Below are 8,436 nucleotides of genomic sequence, written 5' to 3'. Positions count from 1 at the left end.
CTTGAGATGTTACGCGGTGCAGGCCGTTTACTTGCTTTACGCCTTGACTTTCTTGGTGGTTCTACAGTATCCTAGAAGTAAAAGGTGTGTAACTCATATAGTATGAATTCTTTGCTTGATCAAGTATTGTTACTATAATGACTGATATTTTTCTGCGCCCGGATCGATAGATCGGGGGCGCATATTGTTTTTGTCCTGTCTGTCTGTTTGTCTGTCTGTTGTCAACTTTAACCTTCGCCATAACTTTTGAACCATGAGAGATAGAGACTTCACATTTGGTATGCATACTCCACTAATTACGCTCCTTCAAATGACACTAAAGTCAATGACCTTGTGACCTTGACTGTGACCTATATGCTAAAAATAGCTTTATCGAACTTTGTTGCTGCCGGGTGCATAGTGTTTCACAAACACATCGTTTCTTTTTGTTTTTTATGTCTTAGTAACAGGTACTAAAAGTTCCATTAAGTATTAATTGCACAGGAGTAATATGTAATTACTTGTAATAAACTGTGTATTCATTCTTAGAGGGAATACAGTGTCCATGCAAATTACTTCAATATATCCGTAATTCAATTTAAGCGAAATCGACTGCAGCCGCCATTTTTATAAGTTCAATCGCTATCTAAAATGAAGAAGAACAAACCCGAATAAATTAATTTGGTCATCGTTTATCTATTACAGTGAACAGATTACACGGAATACTATGTTTGAGGGTCTTGCGTTTGTGATCCATTTGAAAAGAAAATCCTCAACTTCATTAATATGTTGACGGTGCGACCGTTAGGGCGAGCGCAGATACCTTTCAGTTTTAATTTAGATCGGGCTCGTCAAACCGCACGTGATATTTGCTACGTCTAGACTCTGACGTCATATGTATGCTGCATTACCAAAACGGAGTCTGGTCAGTGCTAATTTTAATCAAGAACGTTTAATCTACTATTTATCTGCTATATATCCATTAAATCAAGGTGATTTTATTTTTTGTTGAATTTTTTTTGCTACCGCGAGAACGTAATTTGCGTCGAGATGCAATTCGCTAAGCATTATGGGACCACAGGTAACTGCGGAAAAAAATTCATTTGGATTAATGTGCAAAGTCCGAATTTTCTCTTCGCCCAGGCGTTGCTTTAAGAGCTCGCAGTGACGAGCGGCGCTTCGCTCGCTTTAATTCCCCGATCGCATTCTTTTTCGTTTTGGAGAAAAATTACCGGACTCGAACGCTTCAATAACTGCTGAACGCTGCTTGTATGTCATTATAGTCGCCCGCGTGGAGCAGTGGTTAGAGCATTTGCTCTAGAGTCGCGGAGTAAGGAGTTGATCCTTACGTCGCGGGTTCGAATCCCACTGCGGGACGTGGAGACGTGTCCTTCGCATGAGACCGTATAAACCGAGGTCCCGTGTCGCAGTAGGTGCTGGCACTATAAAGATCCCTTGCAGCTCAATGGCCCTGAGTGCAGAGTATAGGTCAAAATTTGTAGCCCTCCACCGGCAAGTGTTTGCGTCTCCATATGAGTGAAAAATTCTCGAGAGGGACGTTAAACAACAAACAATCAATATATCATTGTAAGTGTACTCGGGTTAATCCCAAAATCCTAAGCTGTTTCGGATTTAGGCTTTGTACTCTAATCGATACTCATAACTAATTCGTATTTAGTGTCCAAAGATAAGGTTTTTTAACTTTTCTGTGGGGTTCCCATATTACGTCTAGCCTCAATACGTCTGTATACATGAAAACAATGAATTCAACAAGGAATAAATTTTATTTTACAAAAGCAGTATAAAAGCACACAAGGTGAGAACTTATCAATTCACACACTTGTATATCAACCGGTCAGTCAGGCAATTACTGTCACCAACCGTAATGACAGCCGCCAGGGAGTACTTCAATATAACCGTTATGAAAACAACTCATTTTCACCTCTGGGGACCGATCAGTGGCTTCAATATAAGCGATATTTCAAAATAGCCGATTTCATTTTAACCGTTATTTTAATGCAAAGAAAACGAGAGGCTAAGAATGGGGATTTTTTATTTTAAAAAAAGGCAACTAAGCGCATTGCTATTTCATTTGCTAGTTTCTCGGAACAATCTACGTCATCCATATCATTTCCGCCGGCATGAAAGACAAGATGATGTGGTAGCCACCTGCGCGGGTATGTTAAGGAAGCATATAAGTCAATTCTCTGGAAATTTAGACTTTTTAAAGAAAATTAAGTTTGATAATTTACCAAAACCGCTGATAAATGTAAACTATTATTATCTATTGCATAAAGATAAAAGAGTGTCTAACGCAAAGACGTGCACCACCACCACGGCATCACGTGACTTCTATTAATAGCGAAATTTTCCTTGGTAAAAAAGCTTACAGAACAACAATACCCCGAAGTGTAATAATTTCTTTGAGTAAATAATATAGTTGGAAAACATCTATTTTGCCTAAAAAGTGCTGCTAGAATCCCACTGTCCCGTCAGTAAAATAATAATTCCACACATTCGCACGAAACCTTACCCGATGTTTTGAATTTTATACATATAAACCGAGATTTTTCGTAAAACCATGCTCAACTCGGGATTCTAGCAGCACTTTCCAAGTATTTTAGGAGGCAAACTTTCCATCTGTATTAGGAGGCAAACTTTCCATCTGTACAAATCTTATGTTTTGAAATATACAGCTTATTGTTGTTCTGCTGCATTATTTTTGTCACAAATGACAGAGGAAAGGCCGACCGGGATACGTATATAGCTGACTGTCCTCGAAGAGAATACAATCGATGAAAATAAATTAACATACCTGTTTTAGTAACTGAACTCCATATGAATTTCACAAAATATTCAGGATATTTGCTTTTAAACTCCATTTTACGTATCTTTGTACATGCCGTCTTAGCCAAATTCTCTTTACACGACATGATCAATTCCCAAGTTACTTGAAGTACACATATGACGTCATCGGTGGTAGATTTTAATCAAAATGACAGATACAGCATAACAAAATAAAAACATTTTATTTTTGTTAATGTTTACACGTTTCTATTCATTTTCTAGAATTAAATTACATCTCTATAATACGAATATTACGAAAACTTGTATTCTAAAATTGACGTCATCTCGCCTACTATGACGTCATAATGTAGCACTGATTAAGTCAAGGTAGAATATTTTGTATGCTTCCTTATTACCCCTGCGTGGATATTTGCTGTTCCCAGCGATGGCAGTGAGCCGAGTCTATGCGGCCTCCAACGATACCGTAAAAGTTTATTTGGGGATCGTTTACAAAAGCAAAATTATTTAGTTGGCGATTCCTGTCTAGATATTGCTTCAGATCGACGATTCGCATGGGAACTCCCAAAATCAACACTTGTGTCATTGTCTGAATTTTGAGACCTCTCTGACTGATATGCGGCACTATAAATATGCCGTTATCCAAGACAGGCAACTCATAAGGGGGCCACAAATGTAAGCCGCTGTCGAATGGTGTGCCAATCTGTTTGAATAGTTCACCCTATATCTTTACAAAAGGAGGCACACACGCGCCCAATTCACTGCCAACATGGCTCCATGCTCGGCCCGCGCGGCGCAGGACAAGAGAATAATATGAAGCCTATATAGATTTAGTATGAACTTTCGTAATATTGTTTGTGATAACAATTTACAAACGAAAACCGATTTGCAATAACGTATATCACAACTGACTTACATGTACATACCGTTCACTTTTTTGTTAAACTGCAGAAAATTGCACATGTGCTGATTCTGCATTTAACGGCTTTGTAGCCCTTGCTTGGGATGGTTTTATGACGTATTTTCAGAGTGTACACACTGCGTATTGATTGTCAAGTCGTACCGAGTTACGTAATCCGTAAAGTGTATTTAGTGAGAGTTTTTGCCCTTAGACTACAAAGATGTGCCGTAAAATTATGCATGAAATATAAATGTATATATGTTGAAATCAAATTTGACAAACACTGTATCAATCCATTGTATTATGTCACTAAACTAAAATACGTGATCTAAATCGACTTGGTTAGTATGATGTAAAATCAACATCCAATAAATTGATCAATCAGTCAATATTTCAATTAATACTTCAATCAAACAACACAACAAGCAACATATGAATGAACGTTTTATATCAATGAATGTTTCAATCAGTCAACATGACAATCAATCAGTGCATCAATGTTTTCAGTCACTCAATGTATTCTATCAATGTGTCATTTAGAATAAGCCCAATTATTGGCCACGGACCTGGAAGAAAACCGAATCCGGGGCAGGCTTACTTAAACTTCGGCCATATGTATGATAAATAAAATATGATACATGAAGACATCCGCCATAAGCGGGCAAAATTTAGCCCCAATGCCATGACTGGGAGACTATTCACATATTCACACGGAAGAAGGTGGGGGGGGGGGGGGGTTAAGTTTTGGCATTTCTACGCACAATGCAGAGTTATCCCTGGCGAATAGTGTTCAAAAATATAACCTGAGTGGTATTGGACGAGTGTATTCAATCACGATATAATTTTCATGTACACTGCTACAGATCTGCATATTTTATATATGCACCGTTACTTGACAACACGAATGGTGCTAAGGATTTGTTATTCTTATACGGGCTTTCTCGGCTGCAGTGTTTGAGGGCAATGTGTCTTTAGTAATTTCTTGGGAGTATTTGGGACCATATGAAGCGTGTGTTTGGCAGCAGGACTTGCAAGTTAACGATACTCAATTTCATATACTTTTGAAGTCTACGCAATGGCATAGTGCCTATATTATTGCCTCCACAGTGTATCAATACAAAATCGGGATGCCCCGTTTGGTCAACAAGATGATTTACTTTAGGCTCTAATGCCACTCTTACCAGACCAAAATACTGTAATATTGTGCTGTTGGTGGTCTAGATGAGCGTTTCCAAATTGCTTGTCATCATGAAGTGCGGCATAATGGACTATGGATGATCCAATAATCCAAACAATAGTATGACCTGCAATCTTAGTATTCAGTTAGAATACGATAAGGTTGCAGGCATAAACATCACCATTAAAATCTAATTTAAGAATTGAATTCGGCAGATTTCCATCTACCTTTAGATTTAATGTCCTCATCAGAAACTCCCTGCAAGTACAAATGAGTAGACCCACCTATTCTGAATGAGTGTGATTTGAATATAGATGTGTCTAAACCAAGAACTTTGACAGCTTTGTGTAGCAGTGATGTGAATTGATATTTGGTGAGAGGAGGTTTAGCATTGAGATGGCAAAAAAGGGGACTTTGTATTTGAGGACGAATTGACAAAAAATTGTGCATGTGTTTGAATAAAGATTCGGTTTGAGAACTGTATGCGATTAGTAACGTGGTACCCCTACGATATTAGTGAGTTTTTGAACCTTTGATAAACAAAGAAATTTTTTCGTCGTCAATGGTGATATATTGGAAAGATAGTACCGGTGTGAAGTAACTGGTGAAAGTAAATTCGCTAATGCGCAGCAGTGCTAAAAATGCTAATTGGAAGGCAGTTGAAAACATTGTGGCGTCGTACATGTTTGGGCACTCTGTGGGTACAATTGGTATCATTTGATGTAGCATTTGTAGAGAGATTTGTGATCGTAGGTCTTTTGCCGGATTTAGCCTACGGAAACCTTCTAACATTTTCTTAACTAGAAAGGCTTTAGTGTTGTTAATATCCCATTCTAACTGGATTTTGTAACTAATACCGCTTAAATAACATCTTGCTGTTGAATATATTTGATTTCTATGGAGGTATGCAATGTAGTGATCTGGTGAACTGGTGGAGACCAAAACAAGTCAAAATTGTATTTAGAACGGAAGGTTTCAAAAGAGTTAATGCCCTTTTGGTAAGTTGAAGCAGTGTTTTTTGATAATGCTGCTTCAAGCAAACTTTCTACATGTGGTCTAAGAGAGACAATAATGCCGGAGGCATACTGGCTGGAATCTTGTCTGCTTGGGGAGCCAAGGTTCTGAATCTTTCCCATTGAAATCGAGAATTGAATCTGCGGTAGAATTTTGATCTGGAGTATGAATAGTTTTAATCTGAATGTTATGCCTAATGCATAGCAATATTAATGGCCTTAATAATGTCATGACCCTCTGAGACTTTCTGGTCTGGGAATTTAAAATATGAACTAAAGCAATGTTAGTACTAATCAATATTTTTTTTTTTGCGGTAAAGTAATCGACCCAAACCCAAGTAGCTAAGAGAATAAGCACCAGTTCCAAAAAGGTGATATCCCTACGAATATCTGGATCCCATGATGCTGGCCAGAAAATAACTGCCCAGTGATACTTAAAAATTGCACCTCCACCGATGGAATCGCAACTATCGGTGAAAAGTTTAAGGGACTCGTTACTTGACCAAGATATTTCAGGGAATGAAGAATGCCCATTGTAGTCTTTGAGAAATGTAAGCCAAACCCTAGCATTCTCTTTAACAGCTTGTGTAACCTTTATCAAGAAGCAATATTTCTTGATGCCAATTGTTGTATTGTGAAAATGCCAACTGTTGTATTGTAAAAACGGCGATTGAATGCTCTGCTACCAGGGATGGCTTTTGCATAAAAGTTTAGGGATCTACAAAGTGATTCCATTTCTTTGAGTGTTACTTTTTTGGAAGAAACAAGCGATGTAAGCTTATACTGAAGTTCTATAACCTTATTGTCAGGAATAAAGATTTTCTGTTCCACTGTGTCAATCCCAAAACGTAGAAAACTGGGACCTTCGGGTTTCTTTCTTTTTTATGTCATTTATTGGGATGCCTAACTCTCTACAGTTTAACTGAAATATTTTGAGGAGTTCGGAACATTGTGAAGTATTTTGTCTCCCGGCAAACAAGAAATCATCTAGGTAATGAATGATCTTTTGATTTTGGGCCTTTTGTGCTACCAGCCAGTGTAAGAAAGATGAGAATTTTTGAAATGTTGAACGAGCTATGGAGCAACCAAAATACATGCACATGTCAAAATAATATTTGTCTTGAATGCACATACCCAACAAAGAAAATCTGCAGGGTGAATTGGTAAAAGTCTAAATGCACTAAACAAATCCATCTTGCAGAGTAATGCGCCTTTGCCATTTTTTGAATCATGGAAACTGCCTGGTCAAAGGAACTGCAGGAGATTGATTATAAAATTGGGTCAATATGCTCATTGATGCTATTGCTAATTGGTGCTGACAGGTTTGAAATCAACCTCCATCCACCGTCCTTTTTAGGTAATACACCAACCGGGTTACACCTAAGGTTGGGAAATGGGGGCTAGGAAAAGGACCTGCCATGCGACCTAATTTTATTTCTTTTGTAATAATTGCCAATAATTCGCGCATAGTTCCCTAGCAGACTTCGTTTTTTTTAACTCTACTGGTCAGAGACCAGAACGTGATCGGGAGGTCGTGAGCTCGAATCTCGGCCGTGACTGACCTAAGTCGATAAAAAATGGGTAACAATTGTTCCTTCGCCATGCCCTCGGCACTTTGAAGTGAAAGTTGCGGGTCCTTCGTATGAGACCTTAGAAACCGAGGTCCCGTGTCACGGCAGGCGTTGGCACTATAAAGATCCTTCACTACTCAATATCCGTAAGTGCCGAGTAAAGGTCAAAATTTGAGACCCTTCACCGGTATATGGTTACGTCTTTATATTGGTGAAATATTCTCGAATGGGACGTAAAACAATAAACAATCAATCAGTCAGAGACAAGAAGAGTTTATGTAATAGTAAGGTGTCCGGCGTCTGTCTGTCCGTATGTGTGCAAAGAATTTTTCAAAATCTACTCCCCTACAGTTTGGGTCAGATTTCATTACTGGTACACAAGTAGACTACACTAAGATACATAATTTAGTGCATCAGTTTTTGATTTTAATGAACGGTGTTGCCATGGTTACTAGAAATAGAAATTCCTGTGAAATTCCTTTAAGACGCTACTCCTCCTACAGTTTTCATTTGATTTCATTATAACTTGGCACACAAATAGATTACACTAAGATACATAATTCAGTGCATCGGTTTTTGATTTTGATAGACAATGTTGCAATGGTTACTGAAAATAGAAATTTCTGTGAAATTCCTTTAAAATGCTACTCCTACAGTTTTCATTTGATTTCATTATAATTTGGCACACGAATAAACTACACTAAGATACATAATTCAGTGCATTGGTTTTTGGTGAAGAGTTGCCATGGTTAAATAAAAATACAGATTTCTGTGAAATACATTCAAAGTTCTGCTCCTTCTATAGTTTTGCCTTAATTTCAGTGTAACTTGGCATGCAAATACACTACACTGAGATACATAATTGTCTTAACATTTTTTTTATTTTGACGAATGATGTTGCCATGGTTACTTAAATTAAAAAAAATCTGTTAAAATCTTTTAAAATGTTACTCTTCCTACAGTTTTAGTCTGATAGCAATAAATCTTGCC

This window comes from Saccostrea echinata, unplaced genomic scaffold (genome assembly GCF_033153115.1).
Source record: "Saccostrea echinata isolate AGI-Se365-2 ecotype Australia unplaced genomic scaffold, CSIRO_AGI_Sech_v1 ptg000006l, whole genome shotgun sequence".
NCBI classification, from domain to species: domain Eukaryota; kingdom Metazoa; phylum Mollusca; class Bivalvia; order Ostreida; family Ostreidae; genus Saccostrea; species Saccostrea echinata.
The sequence above is the reverse complement of the archived record's forward strand: the minus strand, read 5'-3'. Positions refer to the sequence as shown.